Source organism: Myotis brandtii, unplaced genomic scaffold (assembly GCF_000412655.1).
Source record: "Myotis brandtii unplaced genomic scaffold, ASM41265v1 scaffold209, whole genome shotgun sequence".
NCBI lineage: Eukaryota > Metazoa > Chordata > Mammalia > Chiroptera > Vespertilionidae > Myotis > Myotis brandtii.
In genome coordinates, this window is record NW_005357806.1 from 1307633 (window position 1) to 1322389 (window position 14757).

The window sequence follows — 14757 nt, forward strand, 5'->3', positions numbered from 1 at the left end:
AATAAGTGAAGTACCAACAAAGACTCAAAGAGATCTCACATCTACTTTAATTAAATGGTGGACAGGAACATATTGCATCTTACTATTTAATTCACTAAAATGTTAAATACTTTAAAGCAAAAAGGTGATTATCAGGAGTGTTAAAGCAAAACTCTGAAGGAGTTTTTAAAATATTAAAACTCCAATAGAATATTCTTATGAAATATTCCTCTACCTTCCCACTGAGAGTCCATTTGGCTAATAGAGATTCTTAATATATCTATTTTATAATATTTCTTTGGCCTTGGCCCACAGGGTAACTGCAGACATTTCTCAATTAGTCATTTTGTTGCCTGAGATACTAATTGAAATTCAGGGCAGGGGAAACTACATCACTGGCCTTTGTCTGTCTGTGAAAGGCCTTCTTATTAGACTTCATTTGCTATAAAAGCTTCTTTTCTCTGCAGACTGAGAGGGACCCTGTGTGTGAAGTGTGGTCAGTGGGGTCTTCCAGAACAGCATAGACACCAGTTGCTCACCAGCCGGAAGCCTTCATGTCTCTCAACAGTGCAGCTCGGGCTGAGGAGCCCCAAGGGGCAGGTGCCAAAAGAAGACGCTCACTCACGCTTTCTAAAGTTCTTTCCCAGGGCCGGGGGAAGGGAGCCCTCCTTTGAGCTCCTGTGTGGCACTCTGGGGCTCCAAGGAGTAAAGCTTGTTCTCCTCCCGCCAAACACTCCGTTTTCTCCCTTCCCTTGAGCCAAATAAGACTGCACTCAGAGCTTAAGGCTAGGGCCCCTTCGCTCTCTGTTTTCGGAGTACTCCCTGCCTTCTCCAGAGTTTGGAGGCCCAGAAAATGAGGAATTCATTTTGCAGAGAACTTTTCATTTTCTCCTTGTTTATTTTCTTCTTTGCCTCTCAGTCTGTTTGCTTTGCCTTTCTGCCTCAGCATCTGAGTCAAGGAGTCTTAATGATACACAGTAGCTCAGACTTAGGGACCTGGGTGGCCTGAATCAAAACCTAGAGCTCTCTCTAGCCAGCCAGAGTGGCTCATTGTTGAGCGTTGACCTATGAACCAGGAGCCCTGGTTGCAGGCTCGATCCCCAGTGTGGAGGGTGCATGAGGCAGCAGATCGATGATTCTCTCTTATCATTGATGTTTCTCTCTCTCTCCCTCTCCCTTCCTCTCTGAAATCAATAAAAAATATATTTTCAAAAAACATACCCCTAAAACCTAGAGCTCTCATTTCCTACTTCTGAGTCCTATCCCAATTCCCTTCATCTCTCTGGGCCTCAGTTTACTCACTATTGTAGTACAATATACAATACAAATTCTTTTTATTTAACTACTTATTCCATATGTTTAATTACCATGTATTAATATATGGCTGCATCATAACATTCTCTTGGCCGTTTCAGCCTCTTATGTCTGATAAGTCATATGTCTGTGGTTAAAACAAGTTTTATTAAAACATTAAGTAATCAAGGTTTCCCACTTCCAAGGCACTGTAATTGCTTGGAAAAAAAAAATCATTTTGAGTGCTTGTAAAATAAGTAATGACAGTAAAGCAGTTGTTTTTGTATAAAAGAAAGAGAAAACCACAGACTTAGAATCTACTTACCTTCAGCTGCCAAGAAGGAAAAATGTTTGTTTTTTTTTATAATTTTTATTTCTTAAAGTATTAAAAAGGGTATTACATATGTCTCCTTTTTTTCCCCCCCTTGACATTCCCTCGGCCTCCCCCACTCCCCAGTGTCTTGTGGCCATTGGTTATTCTCATATGCATGCATACACTACTTATTCCATATGTTTAATTACCATGTATTAATATATGGCTGCATCATAACATTCTCTTGGCCGTTTCAGCCTCTTATGTCTGATAAGTCATATGTCTGTGGTTAAAACAAGTTTTATTAAAACATTAAGTAATCAAGGTTTCCCACTTCCAAGGCACTGTAATTGCTTGGAAAAAAAAAATCATTTTGAGTGCTTGTAAAATAAGTAATGACAGTAAAGCAGTTGTTTTTGTATAAAAGAAAGAGAAAACCACAGACTTAGAATCTACTTACCTTCACCTGCCAAGAAGGAAAAATGTTATTGAATATGTTTATATATGCATACACATATATGTTTATCTTTCAAATATAAACTGAATTTCTGCTGAGAGTAGTATTCAGATATTTCTCTTCATCTTGCCTTATGGTACTTTCTTTGGTTTTAGAAGTCTATCTGCGAAGATACAGTTTGTAGAAAAATGTTCTATTGCAAATGTTTCTTACTGCTAGAGAGTGTGTGAAGAAAGCGCCTCAGAATATTCTCGTAGGAGGGCACAGAGTTGTTTTTTTTTTCTTTCTAATTCTCACCCAAGGATATTTTTTTCATTGATTTTTAGAGAGAGTAGAAGGGAGAGGGAGAGACAGAGAGAAACACTGATGTGAAAGAGACACGTTGATTGGTTGCTTTCCTCAGGCCCCCATCCAGGGCCGAAGCCTGCAACCAAGTTACATGCCCTTGACTGGAATCGAACCCAGGGCCCTTTAGTCCACAGGCCAACGCTCTATCCATTGAGCCAAACAAGCTAGGGCAGAAGGCACAGAGCTTCTGGTACAGTTTGAATCCCTGACACTGCTTCACTCCAGGCTGATGTGTATATCCTGCCTTCTGGTGACAGAGTAGTTCAGGCTCGTCTGCGTTCACAAGATGGGAGGGAGGGAGGCGACGCCTTCTGTGTAGTGTCTTCCTGGACACCTGTGGGAATTCAGGATGATTGCACGCCACTTTCCTAGTCACAATTTCTGGTTTTGTTTGTTTTTACTGAAGTTGCAACAATTAGACAGGTTCATATCATTGAAGGGACCCACAGGATACCAAAGGGTGTAGTCATATAAGGCTGAACAAAGGAAGAAAACTTCTCCCTTCTTCCCTTCTAGCTTCTTTGGCTTGTCTAATAATCAAATTGACAAAAGACAGGTTAACATAGAGAAAACACATTTCATACACATGGGAGCCTCATAAAAATAGGAGACTCCCCAGAAGTCAGGTAATAGAGGCTTATGTCCCATCCTGAGCTAAGGGGCTTCAAAGGGAAAGAAGGCAGTTCACAGGATGGTGAGAAGAACAAATGCTTGGTAAACAGTGTTGCCGTGACCTGCAGGTAAGTCTTTCTGATATAAAAAGTTATCTCTGATAATAGCTCTCCTGCTGGTCCAGTCCCCCTCCCTGAATTCTTCTAGACAGTTAAGCGGAGGTGAAGGACTCTTCCTGAGTGTGCTAGACCTTGATCCTCTGCAGCTTGAAATAACCCACATGCCAGAGAGGCATATTCTGGGGAGGTGCATGCTGCTCCGTACACTATAAGTCACTAGTTAGCATGTTTCATCCTTGTCCTGGCCCAGGGTCCCTGGAGACGAGCTGAGAGCTACCTTTGACCACAAGTGAACCACAAGCTTACCCAGTAGTCCCTGTCCTTTGTTAATACTGTTTACCTTTTATAAACGGAGGCAGGTGGTGCAGTGGGAGAAAGAAAACAGGCGACAGAAAGAGGTCTCCGATCTCCAGGCGCAGCTCCAGGGCCCTTTCCTAACCTCATGATATGTGATTTGTGTTCAGGTTGTGAACCACTAAGATACACGCAAGATACCAGTTGTCAGGGAAGCCAGGACTCAAGGTTACAAAGGTACATGTGTACCTGCTGCTCATATGGCTAAATTAGACAATATAATCTAAGAAGCCAAGAACCAATCATCAGCCTATACATTTCCTACAAATAATATAAACAAACTAGTCGAGTGTGTGTCATGGAGTTTCAGCCTTTAAAAAGTACATTATAGCCCTAGCTGGTTTGGCTCAATGGATAGAGCGTTGGCCTGTGGACTGAGGGGTCCCGGGTTCGATTCCGGCCAGGGGCATATGCCTGGGTTGCGGGCTCGATCCCCAGTGGGGGGCGTGCAGGAGGCAGCCAATCAATGATTCTCTCTCATCATTGATGTTTCTCTCTCCCTCTCTTTTTTCCTCTCTGGAATATATTTTTTTTAAAAAAGTACATTATAAGTCACTAGTTAGATTGTTTCATCCTTGTCCTGGCCCAGGGTCAGTCACAGATGTCCAGGGGTCCCTGGAGACGAGCCTAGAGCTAACTTTGACCACAAGTGAACTGCAAGCTTACCCAGTAGTCCCTGTCCTTTGTTAATACTGTTTACCTCTCACTTGGACCTTATAGCTTCCAAATTTCACTATCTAGGTCTTCCCCTGTGTCTCATTTTATCACTCCTATCACATCAAAATTCCTTTCTTTAGGTGATTCCAAAGTTCAGTTTCCACTTATTTCAAGGCAAAAGGAAAAACTGATACCAGGAAGACCCTGGTCAGGAGAGTTCTTTTGGAAACTTTAATGAAGATGTAAGAAGTAGAAAATTGATCACCTTTAATAATTACTTAAAAGACACATCTTTGAATTTCTTAGACTTGTAATACAATTGTTGAAATTGGAATGCCAGTTAATTTAAGACAGCTCACTATTTCACATTTTGTAACATATTGTAATAAGCACATATTAACCCTGTTCATTTTCATGTGGGAATAAGTTGGCATTATGAAGTTTAAAAATAAGATATAAAGGAACTCTGGAAGTATATAAAAGATGTTAAGAACAATGGGTAGTGGGGTGCAGAAAGTAGGCTGATGTGAGAAGAGATAGGAGTGAGATTTTACTCATTGTATATGTTTTTATAATTTCAAGAGAGGTATCTCTTCATCTTAAGTTGTTCTTGAGGTGAGTTAGAATCATATGTACACTAGTGACCCGGTACATGAAATTTGTGCACATTAAAAGGGAATTAATTAGAGGAAATATTTTAATACTGCTATTTGCCCTTTCTCTATAATAGAAGCGTCAGAGATGAAAGAAAATTAGTAAAATGTATATGAAAATCTTCCTCCTGTCAGAGTCTGAAATGTGCCACAGGAACCAGAGTCAAGTCCCCGCCCACCCACGTGCACCTCGAAATCACGTGAGACCCAGACCCGGCCGGCCCCACCTGGGGGGCGCAGCCTCAGGTCCCCCGGCCCGGTGCGGGGTGCATGGCCTGAGGTCCCCTGTCAAGCCCCACCAGGAAGGGGGCACAGCCTCAGGTCCCCTGCCCTGGCCCAGCACCACGTTTTCTTGTTTTTTGAGATAGGCCTGTAGAGCTATAAACTTCCCTCTCAGGACTGCTTTCATTGTGTCCCATAGGTTTTGGATTGTTGTGTTTTCATTGTCATTAGTTTCCAGGATGTTTTTAATCTCACTTATTTCTGACAACTCTGGAGTTGAAAAGCTGTTTTTCTGCTTTTAGAGGTAAGAAAATGGAAAGTCCCAGGAATTATTCTGGTGGAAGCCAGTGTTTGAATCCAGAACTATGTTTACTCTACCACCCACCTCTTTACAAAACAGTTGCCTTTTTGAAGCTATTATTTTTTATATTATTCCATATAGTGAAGACTTCATTTAAGTAACTATATTCACTATTATTTTAAGCTTTCTCCTCTATTACTAATGTTTGGGCTAAACTTTATTTATTGGATAATACAGATGTTTTATAGCAACCAAAATAAACAGCTAGGTCAGACTTGCCAGATATCCTATAAAAACTCCTACAATACACACTGTACACATGTACCTAAAGTATAAACAAAATAGTGTCTCTAATGCTCATTACAGGAACTCAGCCTCCGCTGTGGGTGCAGCCATCTTGTGTTATGGAATCCCTGCCTCCACTGTGGGCACAGCCATCTTGACCATTACAGCGTGATGGTCAATTTGTATATTCCCTCTTTATTAGATGGGATGTTGAATGGCACTTTCAAAGAATCTTCAAATGGTTACTCATAAAGAACATTCTGAAAGATCTCCAACTCAGTCCCACAAAAGCCTTCAACTGACTTTTTTAAAACTACTTATTAATAAAGATGTTTGATAGCTCATTACAATTTATAACATGCTTTTAGAAATACTTTCTCACTTATTTCTGACAACCCTGGAGTTGAAAAGCTGTTTTTTTGCTTTTAGAGGTAAGAAAACGGAAAGTCCCAAGAATTATTCTGGTGGAAGCCAGTGTTTGAATCCAGAATTATGTTTACTCTACCACCCACCTCTTTACAAAACAGTTGCCTTTTTGAAGCTATTATTTTTTATATTATTCCATATAGTGAAGACTTCATTTAAGTAACTATATTCACTATTATTTTAAGCTTTCTCCTCTATTACTAATGTTTGGGCTAAACTTTATTTATTGGATAATACAGATGTTTTATAGCAACCAAAATAAACAGCTAGGTCAGACTTGCCAGATATCCTATAAAAACTCCTACAATACACACTGTACACATGTACCTAAAGTATAAACAAAATAGTGTCTCTAATAACCCTCAGTCTCTTGAGGGGTTAACTTGTACATTCCAAAGCAAGTTATAAATGACATTAATCCCTCCTTTCTGTTCAGTCTTTTCATCCTGATGGTAACTCATCTTGCATTTTGTGATCTTCAATCCCCTCTCCTTTTTCATTGCTCTACATATTTTCTTTCAATGTTTACTTCCATTTTTAAATAGTCACTTAATGCATACCATTACTTCCATTTTTGTTCAGTTCTTTTCCTTTTACGATGTCTCCTCTCAATAAAAATCTATATATAGTGTGTTCCCACAGTGATAGGAACTAAAATTACTTATCATAATGAAGGGTTTTTGAGACTGTTGATGCTATTTATCTCTTGGGTTAGATCATTCTTTAAAGCAGGGTCGCAGTAAAGTCTATGAAGCTGAGGTGAAAGGAGGTCAAATTATTTCTATATTTGTGAATATTACATGATTATTGCACAATGTAGAGTGAAGCTGAGGTGAAAGGAGGTCAAATTATTTCTATAATATTTGTGAATATTACATGATTATTGCACAATGTAGATTTTAAATCTATTTAGTGTATTACCTAAATTTCCCTTTTCCATTTAATAAATTTTTATAGTAATTGTGTAATCGGGACAGCATGTATGTTCATAGTTATAATGAGATACTATCAGAAAACTGTCATACCAGCACTTGTTATGGTGTTTTGCATCTTTAAAGTAATAAATGAGACATTTAAAAAAGAAAAATCAGGCAAATCTAAGAAAGATCAAGCACAAAGCAACTAGGTTGGGAAATGATCTTGGTTTCCTGACTTTAAGGTCAATTATATAGAAAACAGAAAAATTCCAGCATTTTACTAGTATATATACAAAAGCTTAAATCAGTGTATTCGTGCTACCACACCAACTCACAAAGCCACATTTTTATTGATAAAAATAACTTGCAGCCCATTGAGTGAAATTTAAATGACTGTGCTTGTGAAACATAATATTGCGATTACTGGGTCTGATGTGTGCTGGATCAATGCCAGCACAATGCAGTACTTTGCTGATAATAGTGTGAAACATGTTTCTTGCTGCAGTAAATCTGTCTATAGACTTCAGAAAACAAAGATATTTTGTCAGCAGTAACCAAATTGTAAAATCTTACAGTCTCAAAAGACCACATATTGTATGATTCCATTTATATGAAATGTCCAGCATAGGCAAGTAGAAAGTAGATTAGTGGTTGAGGGAATGAGGGCGTGGGGAGGAGGGACAATAGCTAAAAGGTACAAAAATTTTTTTTCAAGATGATAAATATGTTCAGAAATTAATTATGCTGTTGGTCACAACTCTGACTATATTAAAAACCATTGAAATGTACACTTTAAATGGGTGAGTTATAGGTATGTGAATTATATCTTAATAAAGTTGATACCAAAAACATCTCACACAAAAAGCTTTCCTATGAAACACATGTTCCACCCAACTAAGATGCAATGTAAATGTTTGTTAAACTCTTATTTTTAAAACTTAGAATAATATCTGGGTTTTATTTGTTGTTGTTGTTTTAGTAAAAGAGGGAAAAGCTACAGATCGGGGTATAAGAAAATCAGTCATGTTTTATTTATTTTGTGCCATTTACAGCAAATGTGTACGTACAATAAAAGGGCAGATTTTATGTGGCTGTCAAGATTTTGCTAATGATAAATGTTTGCAATGAGGCATTGAAATGTGAACTGCTTGTGGAATGGACTGGTCCCTGACTTCTAATGGGTGCACAAATTTTTGTGCACCGGGCCTCTAGTATCTTAATAAAGTTGATACCAAAAACATCTCACACAAAAAGCTTTCCTATGAAACACATGTTCCACCCAACTAAGATGCAATGTAAATGTTTGTTAAACTCTTATTTTTAAAACTTAGAATAATATCTGGGTTTTATTTGTTGTTGTTGTTTTAGTAAAAGAAGGAAAAGCTACAGAACGGGGTATAAGAAAATCAGCCATGTATTATTTATTTTGTGCCATTTACAGCAAATGTGTACGTACAATAAAAGGGCAGATTTTATGTGGCTGTCAAGATTTTGCTAATGATAAATGTTTGCAATGAGGCATTGAAATGTGAACTGCTTGTGAAATGGACTGGTCCCTGACTTCTAATGGGGGCAGTTATCCCGTGGGAGAGACGCCTGTATTGCTTCAGATTCAGTCCAGGATAGTTAACCCTTCGTGGTGCCACGTTTTTCAGAGCAAGATTTGCATATACCTCACAGTAAGAGTTACAGAGTCTTGGTTTCATTATAGCTTTGTTACTCTTTTACAGTCACTCGCTCCACTCCTCTGCTTTAATTTTATGCCCTTATTTAAGTCTATTCAGCCCTGGGCGGTTGGAAGGGATCTGGAGTTGGGCTGTAAGGAGCACGGTGGTTTACCTCACCATCTGAACAGATACTGTCGTTTTCTATTGTCTCAGAGAATCGAACCTGGGACCTTTCAGTCCGCAGGCCTACGCTCTATCCACTGAGCCAAACCGGTTTTGGCGCTTTGTTACTCTTATATAGTCACTCGCTCCACTCCTCTGCTTTAATTTTATGCCCTTATTTAAGTCTGATGGTCCATTCAGCCCTGGGCGGTTGGAAGGGATCTGGAGTTGGGCTGTAAGGAGCACGGTGGTTTACCTCACCATCTGAACAGATACTGTCGTTTTCTATTGTCTCAGAGTAACATTTTCCAATGCTTTCGTCTGTGGGTTGTTCAAAAGGCTCCTTTAAAAAGGCAGAGGTCTTGTGGTTAAATAACCTGAGCACACGCTGCATACCATGTCTTCCTCTGACAGTCTCAGCGCATGCTAGCATATTAAGGGCTCTGAGAACAACAAAAAAATAAGTAACTGTATTTAACCTAATATTTTCCAAATTTATGCTTTGCTTTTTTAATCCTCACCCGAGGATATATTTTACTGATTTTAGAGAGAGGGGGAGGGGAAGAGAGAGAGATATAGAAATAGAGAGAGAGAGATAAAGAAACATCACATATGTGCCCGGACCTAGGTATGTGCCCTGACCAGGAATTGAACCAGCAACCTTTCAGTTCACGGGATGACACCCAACCAACTGAGCCACCTGGCCAGAGCCCAAACTGATGTTTGAGTGACTCCTAGTTACCCTGCACAGAACTACACAACTTCAGAACTCCGTGGAAAATGCTCTCCCGAAGTCATAATTCTCTCCTCCTCTATTACTTTTTCCCAGCCATCACAAATCTCTTTATTTTTCTTGCTGGGTATGTTTGTTTTCAGCCACACTTCACACTTGCCCTGTCTGTTTTCCTAGTGATTGCCCAGTTATTACGTCTGGATGGCATTTGGAAATGCTGAGTATATGGTGCTCTAGATATCTGTTTTCTTCATTGGTGGCTCTTGAGTCCTAAAGAACCGGAAGCCCACAGCACTGCCTGATGGAGCAGGAGGTGGTGCCTTCTTGTGATGGATCCCTCTGTGTCAAACATTCCACCAGAGAAGTCCTGGGAGGGAGGGGCAAGGAGAATTATTGTCGACTCATCTCTTCCACAAGAGAAGTGTTAATTTTTGGCCAAATGAAGGAAAATAACTGTTACGGTCTTGAACTGCCTGAATTCCCTGGCAGTGGCACCTTTCTGGGAAGGAAGTGAGAAAGCCGGTACCGCATTCCCTGTCCTTTCCTCTCTCCAGCTTTCTCCGCTTGGACCAGAGCAGCTGTCTTCCTTTATCCCAGTGGTTCTCAACCTTCCTAATGTCGCGACCCTTTAATACAGTTCCTCATGTTGTGGTGACCCCCAACCATAAAATTATTTTTGTTGCTACTTCATAACTGTAATTTTGCTACTGTTATGAATCGCAATGTAAATATCTGATATGCAGGATGTATTTTCATTGTTACAAATTGAACATAATTAAAGCATAGTGATTAATCACAAAAACAATATGTAATTATATATGTGTTTTCCGATGGTCTTAGGCGACCCCTGTGAAAGGGTCGTTCAACCCCCAAAGGGGTCGAGATCCACAGGTTGAGAACCGCTGCTTTATCCACTCACAGATCCAGAAATTCCTGGTTTGACTATCCAAATTAATATTATCATTATTTATAGGGACATCACTTCCTTGGACACTTTCTCTTTTTCTTACAACTCTGTTCAGGTACTTTGATCCTTATTTAGGTCATTGGGGTTTTTTACTGTACTCTTTTTATTTGTTTGCTTGTTTATTTGTTTATTATCACATCAACCAATGACCAAGTCCTGTTCAATCTAACTGAGATGTTCCTCCACATTCCTCATCATCTTTTGCTTTGGGCTGTTCCAGCGCCAACTTCACTTATTCTCTGTGGCTCTTTCTTCTTATAGCTCCTCCCCCTATCCCCCAACAGAGTCACTTGCCAAAACATAGGTCTGATCACATGGCTGCTTCACTTAAAAGACTTCCCTGGTTCCCCAAATTGCTTTGTTTAACATAGAATTTCCTGCAAAATCTGTCTCAAGTTCTTTGTTCTAACCACACGAGACTGCGTATTTCCCAAGCCACAGCCAAGTTAAGACCTTGGAACCAAGTTAAGGTTCCAAGCACTGAAAACATTTTGGCCCCTCCTACTGTCTCACAGGTTAACAACACTAATCGGTAATTTAACATTTTATTGTAGGAAATCACACCACACTTAGGCATAAGCTGAAAGTAATGAGCACTTTTCTAGATTTGTCTGAATTTCTCTTTCCTCTCTAGCAGTGCTCCAGCTTCGCTGGTGCCCCCAGGAAATGTTCAGTCTGACTGTTGGATTGTGTAGCCCTGCCCTCCCCACAAATCTGACTCCGCTTTTGTGCAAAAGTTGACCTCTGGCTGGAAAGTCTATCCTTCTCTTCATCCATTTAGTTAACTGCTTGCCCTTCAAGGTTCGGCTCAAATGTAACTTCCTTTATAAAGCTTTCCCTGCCGCCCCCGCGAGTATTGATCACTCAGCCTTTTGGTGGGAACCTTTGCAGCAGCACCTGTTCGGTTACAATAAATTATGCGTGTCTCGCATCCCTGCTCACATCCCCATGTATTATCATTAAGTCCTCACCATGACCATATCATATTAAGGATTGGGATCCCCATTTTTTACAGATGAGTAAACTGGAACATCTGTCACTTACCTCACACAAGCTATTATTAAGGTCTCCTGTGACAATGAATATAATTAATTTATAAAAGACGAAGAGCCATATAACTGGAAGGCATTGTTATTTTTGATACATTACTCTGGTTTTGTGGTAATAAGTGTTCACGTTGATATTTTCTTCTTGACAATAGTGGAGGGAATTTATGATTCCCACATAAGGAAATCCTTTTACTGTTAATTAAAATAAAATGTTAAGAATGCTGTTATGCTCAGGTGCCATGAAAATAATGAGGACACTCTATCCCACACATTTCAGGTTAATCCCCTCTCCCCTGAGGAATAGCTGAGACTCGGGTCTCTGGAGGTGAAAGGCAAAGGCTAACGCTGTCCCTGCTTGTGCCATTCTCTCCCCTTTCTCTCATGCTTTATCTTTCTCACTCTCATTATTCTTCATGGAATTGTTTTAGTAGAGTTCAGCACCATGTATCCCAGTAAGAAAAAAATTGGGGGGGATAAATATCGTGAGTGGTGCACAAAACAACAGTAGCGATCTTTTAAGTTTATTACGGAAGCAAAGAATATTGCCCCTAGAATTTAATCTTTGGCAATCAAAACAAGGATTTCCAGCAGAATAAATAAGACTAGTTTTCTTTCTCTCTGGGTCTTACGTGTGTTTTATTGCTAGCAAGCCTTTCGATTTAACCAGTTTCCCAGCCAAGCTTTTCCGTAATTAGCATCAGGAGTTTCATTAGCTATTTTATCCTCATTAGCTTTGCCGTGATCTTAAACTTATCTTGACATTTACTATCTTACTATATAAAATTTTATGGTTCATTCTCAGTATATGCAAACTAGGCCTCTGGCCATTACATTTTTTACAGTGTACACACATTTTACAGAATCTCTTGTATCTTAACATTTTCTTTACAAGTTTTATATAAATTACTGGCATCCAATTTACCAGGCTTCCTCATGTTGTTATACACATAAATAAGGAAAACTATTGATATATCACTCAGTTATAGTAGATCTTTTGAGAAGTAGAAAAACTATCAAGGATTCATGTATCTGCAAAGTAAAATAATTTAATGAATTTTTATAATTTGGCTTTATCGCCAAACTTTATCATTTTTTATTGTATACTTTTGAACATGTATGCTCAAAGTATTGTCCAGGGAGCAGGGAATAAAGTAATGTTTCTGCCTCCAAGTCGCTAGACTATGTAGTGAAGAAGAATTAAATGTCTAGTTATTTAGGCATATTTTAGTTCAAAGTGCGTTATTTTCCCTTTGTTCCACACTCTAAAACAATGCAAGACAAAACACCACCATCCATGCAATAATATTCTTTTAAAATTTTGTGTTTAACCATTTGCTTACTGTTTTGTTTTTTATTCCATGGATATGAGGGCCTAAAATGTGCCAGAAATTAGAACACATTGATGAACAACACAGAAAGGTTTATTATATTCAGATGAAAAGGAAATTTAGTCAATGTAAAAAGTGTAAACAGTAAGGAAAGAACCAATTTCAAGTAATGATTAGTGCTACACTATTCCCTCAACAATTATTATTATTTTTTTTTTAACATGGAAGGAGTTATGCAATTTATTGAGTGAGAAAATAGGCTGTAAAATATCTTTGCATCGTAAGATTCATTTCTTTTTATTTTTTTATTTTATTGATTTTTTTTACAGAGAGGAAGGGAGAGGGATAGAGAGTTAGAAACATCGATGAGAGAGAAACATCGATTCAGCTGCCTCCTGCACACTCCCTACTGGGGATGTGCCCACAACCAAAGTACATGCCCTTGACAGGAATCGAACCTGGGACCCTTCAGTCTGCAGGCCAACGCTCTATCCACTGAGCCAAACCGGTTAGGGCAATGGTCATTTCTTAAACATATGTACAGATATGTATAGACAAGATGTGTAAAGGGTTACAGATTAAAGCATTGACAGTGATCTCTCTGGGTGATGGAATTAAAATGAGTTTGGGTGTTTTTTTTTTAAAATTTATTTTTATTGTTGGAAGTATTACAGATGTCCTCCATTGACCCCCTCCACCCTGCTCCAGCACCCTCCCCAAAACAATTATTTTTTGAGTACCTACTCAGTGCTAGATGCTGATCTATAAAATAGGGTGATGGTGAGTAAAGGGATGAGCTGTTTTATATTAGCTATTCAGGGAAGCCTCTCTGAGAAGGTGACATTTGAACTGAGACCTTAGAGACAAGTAGAAACAGAAGAGTTTCCTAATCTGGGTCCTCGGAGACTATGGATAGAATTCAGGATGGGAAATGTGGATGGGAAAAATAATTACATATCTATTTTCACTAAACTCAGACTGAAACTTAGCATTTTCTTCCATTTGAATGTAGGCAACAAACTTCAGTAGTATTAGCAGCACCTGTTACTTTGTGATCAATATTTTCATACCACATCTCAGTACTTGCAGGCATTTTGCAATACCGTCTTTGCTTTGAAATTATGGTACAGTCGTGCGCCACATAATAATGTTTTGGTCAACGATGGACCACATATGTACAGTGGTTCTATAAGATTAAAATAGAGCTTAAAAATTACTGTCGCTGCCCTGGCCAGATGGCTCAGTTGGTTGGAGCGTCATCTGTACACTCAAGGTTGGGGATTCAATTTTCAGTCAGGGCATATAACTAGGTTGCAAGTTCGATCCTGATCTGGGCACTTAGGGGAGGCAACTGATTGATGTTTCTCACATCGATGTTGCTCCTTCTCTTTCTCTCCCCACTCCCTTTTTCTCTTTTCTCAAATAAATTTTAAAAAACCCCATATCCTTGGGTGAGGATTAAAAAAATTCCTATCGCCTAGTGACATCAGAGCTGTCCTAACATAGTAGGACAACACATTACTCACATGTTTGTGGGGATGCTGATATAAACAAGCCTACTGCACTGCCAATCATATAAAAGAATAACACATACTAGTACAATTATGTGTAATACATAATACTTGATAATGATAGTAAAGGACTATTGTACTGGTTTATGTGTTTACTATACTTTTAATCATTATATTAGAGTGTACTCTTCCTACTTATATAAAAGAAGTTTGCTCTAAGACAGTATGCCGTGTTATGCCGGCAGCAGCATAAAACACTTTGTAACTTCCTTTATAAAATACATCTTGTGTTTACTGTGTCTCTTGATTGAATCACGTTCTGTTGTGTTTTATTTACTCTTGTGTTGTTTTTGTGCAGTGCAGTAGCATGCTGTACAGGCTTGTAGCCTAGGAGCAATAGGCTA

At 39.0% G+C, this 14757-nt stretch overlaps 1 protein-coding gene across 7 annotated transcripts in view; it reads left to right on the forward strand.

Moving 5' to 3' along the window:
* BICD1 (bicaudal D homolog 1 (Drosophila)) overlaps positions 1 to 14757 on the forward strand; it is a 206666-nt gene that overhangs the window by 124033 nt on the left and 67876 nt on the right. The gene's annotated exons all lie outside the window — the stretch shown is intronic.